Raw genomic sequence first — 12,651 nt, 5'->3', positions numbered from 1 at the left:
ATGGGGTCATGTTTTAGCACATACAAACCCAAGAAAAAGCCCTTGGAAGAAACTAATCACCTCAATTTTCTTGAAGACAAGCTTGTAATCTCACAATCTCAAGTCCCCAAAACTCCCTACCAATTACCCAATAATTCTGAGAAAATCTCCCCTTCTCTTCCTTCACCAACTAGCTCAAATTCTTTTTCATCGATTTCAATGTTCGCTTGCTCCAAGAATAGTTCAAGTAGTAAAACCTCGAGCTCATATTCATCAACAAGTACTATAGGATCATCAGTCTTGAGGAGCGATCTTTCTCCAATGACTATTTGTTGTCTTGTATTAAGGAAAACCCTCATGTAGTTCGTATTAATTCAATTAAAGAGTGTTCTATTGCCCTCAATCATAAACAATTTCCTACTTCACAAAAGCAAGAGCCTAAGATTACTGGCATCACCACTCCTCCAAAGAGAGTTCGTCCAACTTCACCGTATGGTAATTCTCTACATAGACAAAAGAGTTTCCGAAAGGATTCCGAAAAGAGGTTTAATTCATATTCTTTCAGGTCATCGCCATCGGCCAGTCGAAGATTTGATGGATCGAGCAGTTATATTAATAATAGTGTACGTTTAAGTAATATTTGTTCAAAGGGTGTAGCTGGTTCAAAATTAGGCGAAGACAGAGTCGATCTTAGTACTTATTTACCGTCTTCTATGAGAAAGGAAAAGTTAAGGACAGTGATAAAATCGCGTATGATGATCAATAAGGAGACTAACATTAATCGTGTTAGTTCTAAGATTGATGAAATTGAAGTTGCACAAGCTTTTGGTCGCCATGACAGTGAGCCTCTTCCCTTTGAAGATATTGATAATCCTCTCATCTCATTGGATTGTTTTATCTTCATTTAAAGGTTAAGAGATCACTAATATATGTATATAGTGATTTTAAATATGTGGTGTGCATAGTCATAGAGTGATTCTTTATTTCTTACATGTATTTGTTGCCCCAGTTTTTCAAAATTTTCCGATTTTTTTGCTTACAATATTTATTTTTTGACTCCAGCCTAATATTCATATTGCATTTTACATTAAAAATTATAAAAAAGTTAAGTGTATTTTAGGACTACGAGTATTTATGTAACTTAGAATTTACGACCCGACTTATGAGTTATAATATTTATGTGAAAAACATATTTTTGATATATATAGAGGAAAAACTTTCCTCCAGCATTAACAATTTATTTAATCTATAATCAACCGTTATATAAAATTTGAGATGTAATAATTGTTAATTTATTATTTTATTTTTTGATTAAAAATGTATTTGATATATAATTTTATTTGATATATTTAATAATAATTTTAATATAATATTATAAGATAAAAAAATAATTTATTTTATATTATTTTATTCTCAAAATGTAGTGCTGAATTTTTAATGAAAAAAATATTGAAAAATACTTAAACCAAATACGTTTTTATAGTTAAAAACAGAAATTACTACATGTCAATTATTGTATCTTTGTTTTTTTTTTTTAAACTTAAAATGTATTTTATTGATGATAGAACAACATAAACTTATATTTTACAATTAATATAGGTAATAGAAAAAACATAAAAATAAAATCACAAGGATATATCGATCGGGAAGGAACTGCGATAAGATCCGTCAGATATAGAAGCACCAACATCGAATAGAATCTTAGGATAGTGGAAGCGATTACATATTTGAGGATACTCTGGACAAATAATAATGGGATAGCTTGGAAAATTATCGAGGTAAAAGAATAGTCTTCGCCTTCCAATGAATAGAAACTTGGTCAAATCACCCTCAAGTCTTCCAAGAAACAATATCATCAAGTAGTAACAACTGCTACAAACATGTCTGAAAACCTCAATTCCAATCTCAGGAATATACAACCAACTACAAATCACCATTATTATGTGCAAACATAAATAACACAAACACAAAAACATAGTATTTTAATTCCCACAACAAACCTCCACCGATCTAACAGCCACCAAAACCACAAATCCTCCATCATCACACATAATCAACAACCACTAGAAAACCCCCAAACATGATAAGCTTTGAAACCTCCTAATTCTAAGAGGTACGAAAACCTGCCAATCCTTCGACGAGATCGCACCGTTGGAGGGTTGTAGGCCACAACCTAAAAAGATTTGAGGAAGGAAAGAGCACCGCCATTGAAGACACACCAACAAAGACTCCTGACCACCTCGAGATCTGGCATCCACAATCTTAACCCCTCCCAACTTCACAGGATCGCACCATCAAAAAGAAGAAAACCAATTCGGAGTAGATCTGAGATAGACAAGACAAAAGTTGAAAATTTGAGAAAGATGAAATTGGAGGTGAAAAAAACAACTACATTATGATGGACGTAGGTGACAAAAGAATAACTAAAATTAAAACATAAAGTATGGGGTGGGCGGCCACAATAAGAGTAATGAAGGGAAGTAGGATTTTTTTTGTGTTATGGAGAGAGAGTTTTAGAGAGAGAGTTTCGTAAAAAAAATTATTATTATATCGTTGTTGGTTGTTGCTTAATGTAGGAGATAAGTTTTTGCCTATAAATAATTAAAGAATTCTATTTTAAGATTTTTTTTAAATATTTTAGGAAATTTTCTATACATTAAAGGTTGATGAAATGATATAATAATTAATTAATTTTAATAATAAGAAAAAAATGTTGTGATATGTATTAAGCTTTATGTGTTCAATCTGTTAGCTAATAACATTTATGGACTCGAAACGATCTATTAATTACTTTTTTTAGCTCTATAAATATTACGTAAAATTCATGAAAGAAGTTTTGCTATTTTCTTACGAGCAGCAAAATGTTGTACACCAGTTGAAAATAGACATGTAGAAAAATAAAAATGTTAGTATAACACCATGTTTTTTGTATGCATTTTTTACTTTTCGAATTTCGGTATTCATAAAAATAATGACACATTACTATATCCTATAATGAAATGGTGAATCCCGAGGAAAAGTATTAAAATTATATATCTTAAAATTTAGATACGAATCTTAAAAATAAAGACCAAACAAACAAGTCCTTAGAGCATCTCCAATAGGATTGTCAAGTGTGACATGGAGTGACAAGACCTTGACCCTCCCTATTGAAACAAATGTAAAAAATGAAGTGTCAACTTGAGAGTCTCAAGTTAAAGAGTAAGGGTCAACTAGTAGGTCCTACGTATAAATAATTTTTTTTTTAATTTCTAGTGTTTTTATATTAATAAATTTGATTATTGTATTTAAATACATTAAATTTTGATGTGATATTTTATAAGTTGATCTTCGTGTAGAGGATCATCTATGGGTGAGAAATGGAGAGGTGAAGGTCAACTTTTACTTTTAATGATACATTGATTATGTGGCGATGATGTGTTCAAGTTGTCTTGACTTTGGGCTTGGTCCTATTATGGATGTTCTTAACTAAAAAAATTACAGATTTTTCTTCTTTCCTGCATAACAACTTTTAATTGGTGGGAGCTGCTATTATTTTTCAGAACTCATTATATTGTTATTAAAATTAAAGTTTAATAGGTAAAATTTTTAACCCATCAGATATTCTTAATAATGTATCATCCCTCCTAGTTTTATAATTAATTTAATCCATATTTTACAAAATAATATAATATTATCCCATTTCATCAAAACAAAAGCCCTTTTTCACTGTTTCGGGAATGAAAATTTTCAAAATTGACAAAATCTCTTTAAACCTATATAAGATTATGAATCTCATGGATGCTATTTTAAAATTCAATAAAAATTCTCTGACTCTAAAATCCAAATGAGTAAGGAATGATTTTAGAAACCTCTCATTAATATTAATCGTAGCAACCTCAAGTGTCGGAGTTTGCTCAATTGGAAGAGACATTGACGATGGGATTTGTATGACCTAGGTGAGAACTAGGTTGTTGAGGTTGCGTCAACTAGTAAAGACAATTGCGTCACGATGATGGGTTGGGTCTGTCTTGTTGATTGTATAGTTAACCGAAAGGAAAAAGGTATAGGTCTTGGTGTCCGTGAACGTGTCATTTAAATAAAAGGATAAACTTGACAGTTCACTTAAGTAGCACATTAAGACAGAAAATTCAGCGTGCTAATAAACACACCCTTATTTGAGGTGCTAAACCACTCAAATAACTTAGAGATTTAGGTATACATTTCTGACAAATTAACACTCTCTTTATATAAGAATAGATGACGTTTTCGATGATTTTTTTTGTATTTAAATAGTTGAAATTTTTAGAATTTCAATGTGTTTTTCTCTTTTTTTACCCCTCCATTAAATTCCTTTTCACACTCTTTTCACACAAATAATTAATAATTTAATAGGAAGAGAGAAAAGGTAAAATTATAAAGTAAGTATAATTAATGTATTGGAATTGATGATTGAAATTTCATAACCCTAACTATTTTCGATTAAGTCACCTAATATGACAACTCAATGAGATACAACGTAAACTTAATATAACAATCACTTATATATTATATCTGTTTTATTATAGTGATTAATTAGATGTATAAAATATCTACTTAGAAATAATCTAAACACGATTAAGATAATCATATTCTTAAACTAGATGCTGAACAACAACGGATAATAAACCGGTACTAACTTAAACAAATTACAGTTAACAACTTGAATGTAATTCTAAGAACAATGACTGTAAAGTAGTAGTACGGTATTGTTTCGACTGGATTCGAAACGAGATAGTAGTGGAGAACACGCGCCTTCTTCCGATTAGTCTTGGCGTAGCTTTAATGACTTAGAATAGAATGGAGGTTGAAAGTATTTGAACGTCTATGGCCTGAAGCTGGCTTGCAAGGCTCACCACGAAGCCGAGGGCCTCGTGGAGTTATCAAGTCTGGAGAGGGAAGTTTCATTCTTCTAGAGAGAAGTTTACCCTAGTGTATTCACTGTATATCTTGTGCCTTGTCTTGAGACGTTCAAGACGAGTATTGTTGGAAAGCGCCGATGAGCAAAAAGAAGACCTCTGACCTGCTGGTCCTTCTAGTAACAGGTACTCCCTCTAACCCTCTTTCTAGATAGAATAACAGGTACCGGAGAGGGGGCCTGTCACGATCTAAAACCCACCCCGGCTATGACCGGCGTCTTAACCTCCTCAATCCGAGATTAAGACCTGCCTAATACAGTTTACGAACTCACAAGTATTAAATTATTAAATAATTTATCAATTTACTTAACAAGTCTTTACATTTTTACAAATCCGCTCTACCATCATGGAGTTTACATCTATCCGAGAAATAACAAAAGATTATATAACAAAAAAAATCGAAGTCTTCACGTGCTTCCTCGAATCGCTTAAACTATGCACTGCAAGAAAAAAAATACGTAGTATTTGGATGAGTGACAACGCACTCAGTAAGTACCAAATACAAAATATAATAATATAAAGATAGACTAATAAATTATACACCCACAGAAGTTTCAAAATCGGTTAGAGGTTTCACAAACTCGGTTTCTTCCCAAAACAATGTGAATAAATTTATACATATATTTTCAAAACCCAACATCCTGACACTCAAACAAACCCATGAAAGTTCAAAAGTTTCTCAAAACCCAAACACAAACCAACAAAGATTCAAACAACCAGAATTTCCTTACCAAAATCCAATAGCCCGACACTCACCGAATCGAAACCAACTAGGCATACAGAATGCCTAGAACACACAACAACCCGATACTCTTACCCAATCCAAAGAAAACTCCGACATTTAACCCGGTCAGTCGGGCGGCACGTGGTACCTAGATTATGTCTAGGTACTGTAACGATATGCCTTACCACGTCTTTTGGTTTGGTTAGCACAAAGCATACCTCGGCCTCACCGTAGGCCCGTTCGTTGCCAATGTCACTCTACCCTCAATGATAGACAGTGATGGGACCCAACAATAGATAGTCCCATATAATCGGTCTATGGCCATAACCTACACATGTTCCTGAAAATCAAATCACAAACACATTTGCGTTTTCCTAATCCAGTTCACACTCAATTCTCACATCCAACTCATAACTCCATATTTCAAACCAAATTTGAAATATATATATATAATCACTACTCAAGCCAATTGACAATTGACATTTTATCAAACCAGTTTCCCGAACGCACTATTCCCTTAAATATATATGTAAATATATTTATGAATACTAACCAAGGATCTACCCAATTCTCATGACCCCATATATCCAGTCAATTGACACTAACAATTTATATCAAAACAGTTTCTCAAACACATTATTTTCAAAAATATAATATAATATATTTATAAGTACCAACCAAGGGCCTATGGTTTATTGGTAAACCGTTATACTAGTATATCTTGTACTTGATAATTTCAAAAATCAGAATCAAAAATTGGTTTTCAGAAATTTATATGAAAGCCGCTTACACCATAAACTCGAATTTATTTCCACAATCATTTCTCAAATCATTTAGAAATCATTTTTCATTAATTAATATGAAATTCATGGATAAAATGGCTTTAAAGTCAATCAATTAGTGAAAACGGAAAATATCAATTCACTAATTATATTTTATCAAACCACACTCGAAATATTATTTAAATAATCAAATCGATACAAAATCATTAGTTTCCACAACAAAATTTATCAAACATATTTTTCAAGTATATTTCTATATATATTTACCAATCATAAATATACGGTTTATTAGAGAACCGTTATACGAACATATAGTATATCGGGTATTTACCTTTTCCGCAACGCAACTCCTATATTTACGAAGAGCTCGATCTCAATCTCCACCACAATTTATATAACCTAATGGAGGACGGATACGGTTAATTGATAATTTCTAAAATGATGCATGATGTACTACATGCCAATCTTACCAATACGCACACATGCCAATATGTATAAATGGACAAAATTCCTAGAAACCACATTCCAATATATTTTACCAGAATAAAGTATTAAGATACTATTTCCAATATCACATGCCATCATTAATACAACAATGATATATTCATATAACTCTCAAGCACATCCAATTTTGATTATAAATCTAGATTTCACCATAAACCCAATGTTTTATTTTTCACCATCTAAATCATCTCATGGAATTTGTCTTACATTCTCATATAGGCACGCATTACAGAGTTTCATTAGCTTGATAACTAGTATTCAAAATTTTATAACTGGAGCTATATAAATTATCCTGGCAATCTGTTTCAACCAAAATGGTGTAGACACAATTATCGTGTTATACATATAAAATACAAATAACCAATCTTTGGATTGTCAGCATCAGAACAACACAAAAGAGTGAGCACAAAACAGGACATATTCTTAAAAATTGAAATACCTTTTTATAATTTATTCCTTATATTATTTACTGACCATTCAACTAATTATTTGGATAAAAACAAAGTGAATAAAGTTTTGATTTCATGAAATTTATATACTCTTTCCACCATGAGAGATATTAAAAACATTTTATAATAAAATTAGAGGAGGATTAGCCTTTCTTACCTGAATTTGTTAATTGATTACTCCGATTTGAATCAATCTCTCATAACCTTTCAAGGTTAATTAATTTTTATCTCCTCTCTCTCACAGGTCTTACCTTCTCTTTCTCTCAATTTCTTTTTCTTAATATCTAATCTAACGTAATCTATGACACTCTCTCTCTCTCTCTTAATCTCTTATTCTTTTCCTTATCTCGTCTCCGGCACTTTCTTTCTTCGTCATATCCTTAATTAATTAATTATATATATTATTACTCTTTGATCGATTGAGCTTTCTGGTTTCTTGAAGAAACAAACTCAAAATTTGCTATTATATACTATCATCCCTGAACATTAGTATTTCACCCATTATTCTTCAAACTATTTCTATTTGTTAAATTTTATCCATAATATTTATTAACTTACTAATCAGTCTTCAAACTAATTAAGTCATACTAACTATGTCCAACCTTCACACTTTCAAATTAAATTTACTAATCAACAAATCACGACATATTGATGGACCTTTGCGAATGATGCAATTACATGACTTACGTATTTTATCGAGCTAATCAAATCAGGGTGTAACAGGGCCAATGACTCGACTTGTTTTAGAGAGGCCGGTGATAGCGACTTCTCGGATCTCCCTTCAAACCAAGGTGAAAGCAGAGGTGATGAGGTCGAGCGCAATAATTTTTGCGGGGAGAACGATGAGGCCGACAATGAAGGGTATTCTCAAGTCGGGGACGACTACAGACGGAGTGAGTCTGAAGAGGACCCAAATGATGATGGCGAGGGGTCGACTGGGTCTGAGACCGAGGATGAGGATTTCAAACATTTGACCAGCTTCGATTGCACTGAGAAGTTGCATTTATGTGATTCCTTTCCTGACGTGGATCGTCCTGGCCTGTGACTCCCAATACCGAGGATGAAGACATGTCTTGGGCTGATGTGGCCGATTGTGAATCATGTTACACCCCGAATTATTAATTCATTTTATGCACGATTATAATTTAAATGGATATTGTGACGTGTTATGCTTTACATTAAAAATTAATATACGTAATGACTGAATTATAGTTTGTTAAAACTTGAAAGTAAAAATGATTAATTAATGGAAGTATGAGGATATTTTTAATGTTAAAACAAACTTGTGTTCTACAAGCTTCCACGGATCGGTGGAAGCTGTCCTATCTAAAGGAAACTTAAAAAAAAAAAATATATTCAAAGAGGGAGAGACGAGACGGGAGGGCTTCATCAATCCAAGTAATACAACTGTCCACTTTAACATACAAAGGAGAAATCTAAGCTAAAATTCTATACAACCATGCTCTACCGGAAATCGATTTTTCGTCAGCAAGCCAAGCTGACGAAGCCTGAATCACCAGAACTGAGGAGAGTCGAACCACATACCTCGAGATAGGGGTTGACCGCCTCTGGAAGAACCACACTTTGGTGAGCCGTGACCGAGCCAAGTCCGGCCGAACTCAAAACAGCAGAAAATAGACAACAAACGAGGAGAAGGAGAGAAAGACGACAGGCTTATCTTACTCGACCAAACGCCGCCGCTGTGAAAGAACTCCAGCGAGCCCTATTGACTCGAACCGAGGTCGATGAAGCCGAGTACCATCGATCCAACAACGAACGAGGAAGAACCAAACGGAATCGACTAGCGCCGCTACATCGCCGCCGCGCCGAAGCTTCAAAGTAAGTTTCTCGTCGTTTTACCAATCAAATCACATCAAATTTGACATTAAAACACTTAGAATTAACCAGGAACAACATACTAGAAGATTAGAATGAAAGAACGATTTTTTAATAAGTGGAAACCGAACCTTTGAAGCTCAGATCCGTCCAAAAAGTTTAGATTTTGAAAAAACTAACTTCGGATTTGGATTCATCACGTCGTAAGCTTTCGGAAAGTACTAGAATTATCGATATCCAGCGACCAGCCACGCGGAGTAGCCGTGCACCGCCGCCGGAAAGTCAAAGATTCCGGCGAGTTCAGAGAGCTCAAAGAGAGAGAGAAACGGAGGAGAGAGAGATGATATGTTCGAATGAATAAACCGAACCGGTTCAAGCTACATATAATTCGGTTGAATGTTAAATGACTATTTTGCCCCTCAGACTTCAAAATTATTACGGAAAAACCAGTCTCTCCGTGTGGTCCGAGAAGCCCAACAGGCCTCGGTCACTGTTCACCCGAAGCTGATTTTCCCAATCCTAAACTGAAACCCTAAATTCAATCTTTAGTTCATCTAAACCACTCCGAACCAGTCAAACCTTCGTCCAAACCTAATTAATTTTAACCGAGCCTAAGTTATATTAAGATGAATCATTATATCTAAAAATTTGATTAAATTAAGATCAAGCTACTTGAAATTGGTTAAGTTGCCTTAAGAGAAATTAGTTTAAGCATGGCTTAACAAGACTTATTATATAAAGTGCAAAGTAAAGAGTTAAATGAAATAAAATATTTAAAAGTATAATTTATTTCCAATATACGAAATATTAAGCACGATATTAATAATCGTCATTTCGAATCAGGTGGATGATGTTGCTACGATATTCGGATGAACGTGAATCGGAAACAACTTGAGGTAAGTACTCGATACACGATATACTAATATAACGGTTTTCTAATAGACCGTATATCTTTGGTTGTTATATATATATATATATGCTTGAAATATTTTTGAGAAATCTGGTTATGGAGAGTTAATTATAGCGCATTGAATTAATTGATAAAATAATATTTTGTGGCTGGTGTCATAATATGTGATTGTTGAATTAAATTTTGAAGTTTTGTTGATTAATGGGTTTTAAATTCATTTCACCCATGATTTTCTTATTAATTAACAAATTAAGAACGACTTTTAATTGGATTGAGAAATGACCGAAAATAAATTTTTAGAGATAAATTCGAGTTTATTGGTGTAAATGGTTTTCATATAAAATTATGAAAATTAATTCTGATTTTAGTTGTGAGACTGGGTTCGTGATTATTCATCGAGGAAAAGTACTATTACTTCCCATTGGCACACGAGTAGGTTACGGCCGTAGACCGAGTATATAGAGGAACTATTTAGTTTTGGGTTCCTGTCATTTCTAGAGTGACTTTGGTAACGAGGGCGGGCCCACGGTGAGGCCGAGGTTGGCTTTGTGCTAACCAAAGCCAAAAGACGTGAAGACGGATCGTTACCGTTTCCGTAACGATGACGGGCCCACGGTGAGGCCGATGGTTGCGCACCTAAGCTAATAGACGCAGTAAGGCGTATCGTTACTGTATCTAAACAGTATCTAGGTACCACGTGCCAACCGACCGACTTGGGTAAATGTCGGAGCTTCACTGGATTATAAACCATTTCGATTTTGTTAAATTCTGACTTGATAAAAACTATTTGATCCACTTCAAGGAGCTCGAGTCTTTTCGAAGATGGATTTGAGATCCGGCTATCATCAATTGAAGATAGCTAAGGTGGATATTCCGAACACGACATTCAAAACTCGTTATGGTCATCACGAGTTCGTGGTTATGCCTTTTGGCCTGACAAATGCGCCAGTTGCTTTTATGGAGTTGATGAATCGAGTTTTTTAAATCGTTCCTCGATAAATTTGTCATTGTCTTTATTGATGATATTCTTATCTATTATCGTAGCATGGAGGAGCGTGAAGAGCATTGAGACTTGTACTATAGATGTTGAGAGATAATCATTTGTATGCGAAGTTTAGCAATTCTATTTTTTGGCTCAAGAAGGTAAGCTTTCTAGGGCATGTTGTTTCTCGAGATGGTGTCCTTCTTGACCCAGCTAAGGTTGAGGCTATTCTTAATTGGTTGTGACCAACATCAGTGACCTAGATACAAAGTTTCTTGGGCTTAGCTGGGTATTATAGGAAGTTTGTTGAAGGGTTCTCTCGTATCGTGTTGCCTTTGACACGGTTGACACAATCATATGTAAATTTTGTATGGAGTTAAGCTGGTGAGGAGAGTTTTCAGGAGTTGAAGCAGCGTTTGACTTCAACACTAGAGTTGATACTCCCATCGGGTTTAGATGGTTTTGTAGTGTATACTGATGCTTCTCATCAAGGTTTGGGCTGTGTTTTGATGCAACATGGGAAGTTATTGCTTATGCTTCGCGATAATTTAAGAAACATGAGCAAAACTATCTTACTCATGATTTGAAGCTTGTTGTAGTGGTCTTTGTGTTGAAGATTTAGTGACTTTATCACTATGGCACAAAGTATGATATTTATACAGATCACGGAGTATATAATTACTCGGAGTTAAATTTGCGTCAAAAGAAGTGGATTGAGTTGTTGAATGACTATTATAGCACGATCTAGTATTGCCCAGGAAGGCTAATGTTGTAGCCGATGCTTTTAGTAGGAAGTCTTCTTGCACCTTAGCTTCTTTACAAGCTGATTAGAGGAGTTTGAATGGTACCTTGAAGCTAGTAAGCGCGAGTTCATTGTTGGCTTATTTGTATATTAAGCCCTTGTTTCTTGATCAGATTAAAACTAGTCAAGCGCATGATCCAGAGATCGGTGAGGTAATTAGAAAAGTGAAAATGGGAGAATGTTCAGAGTTTTCTATTGGTGATGATGGAATTCTTAGATTCAGCTCTAGAGCTTGTGTTCCTATGGATGATTCTCTAAGAAGTGAGATCCTAAAGGAAGCTCATCAATCTCGATATTCTGGTCATTCTGGTACGACTAAAATGTACCAAAATTTGAGAAAATCTTATTGGTGAAAGAATATGAAGGAGGAGGTTGCGGATTTTGTTTACTCGTAGCTGGGTGTGTCAACAAGTATAAGCAGTGTGTCAGAAATCTCATGAGCTATTGAGCCGCTGGTCTAATATCTGCCTTCGAGGCCCAATGCCGTAAGATAGGTGTCATAACCTTTTACTGGATCTTCTAGAGTCAGTGAGAGTTTGTGCGGATGGAACCTTTGAGGACTGTACGTCCCGAGGAGGAAAGTGAGAAACTGAAGCCTAAGGATCTTCCTGACGTAGGCTGGTTGAATTTCAGGAAACGTCATAACACTCCTTCGCTTCTCCCTTACATTCGAAAGAGGCTGAACAGTTCGGATCGAAGCAACTTTGCCATCCTGACCGGGCCTTGTAACTACGCTCGAATTTACA

The 12,651-nt window shown here is 34.5% G+C and overlaps 1 pseudogene; it reads left to right on the top strand.

Annotated features, from left to right (window-relative positions):
* LOC139881668 (uncharacterized) lies at positions 1–887 on the top strand (annotated as a pseudogene).
* The last annotated feature ends 11,764 nt before the right edge of the window (positions 888–12,651 follow it).

Source organism: Rutidosis leptorrhynchoides, unplaced genomic scaffold (genome assembly GCF_046630445.1).
Source record: "Rutidosis leptorrhynchoides isolate AG116_Rl617_1_P2 unplaced genomic scaffold, CSIRO_AGI_Rlap_v1 contig181, whole genome shotgun sequence".
Classification (NCBI taxonomy): Eukaryota; Viridiplantae; Streptophyta; class Magnoliopsida; order Asterales; family Asteraceae; genus Rutidosis; species Rutidosis leptorrhynchoides.
The sequence above is the reverse complement of the archived record's forward strand: the minus strand, read 5'-3'. Positions and strand labels throughout refer to the sequence as shown.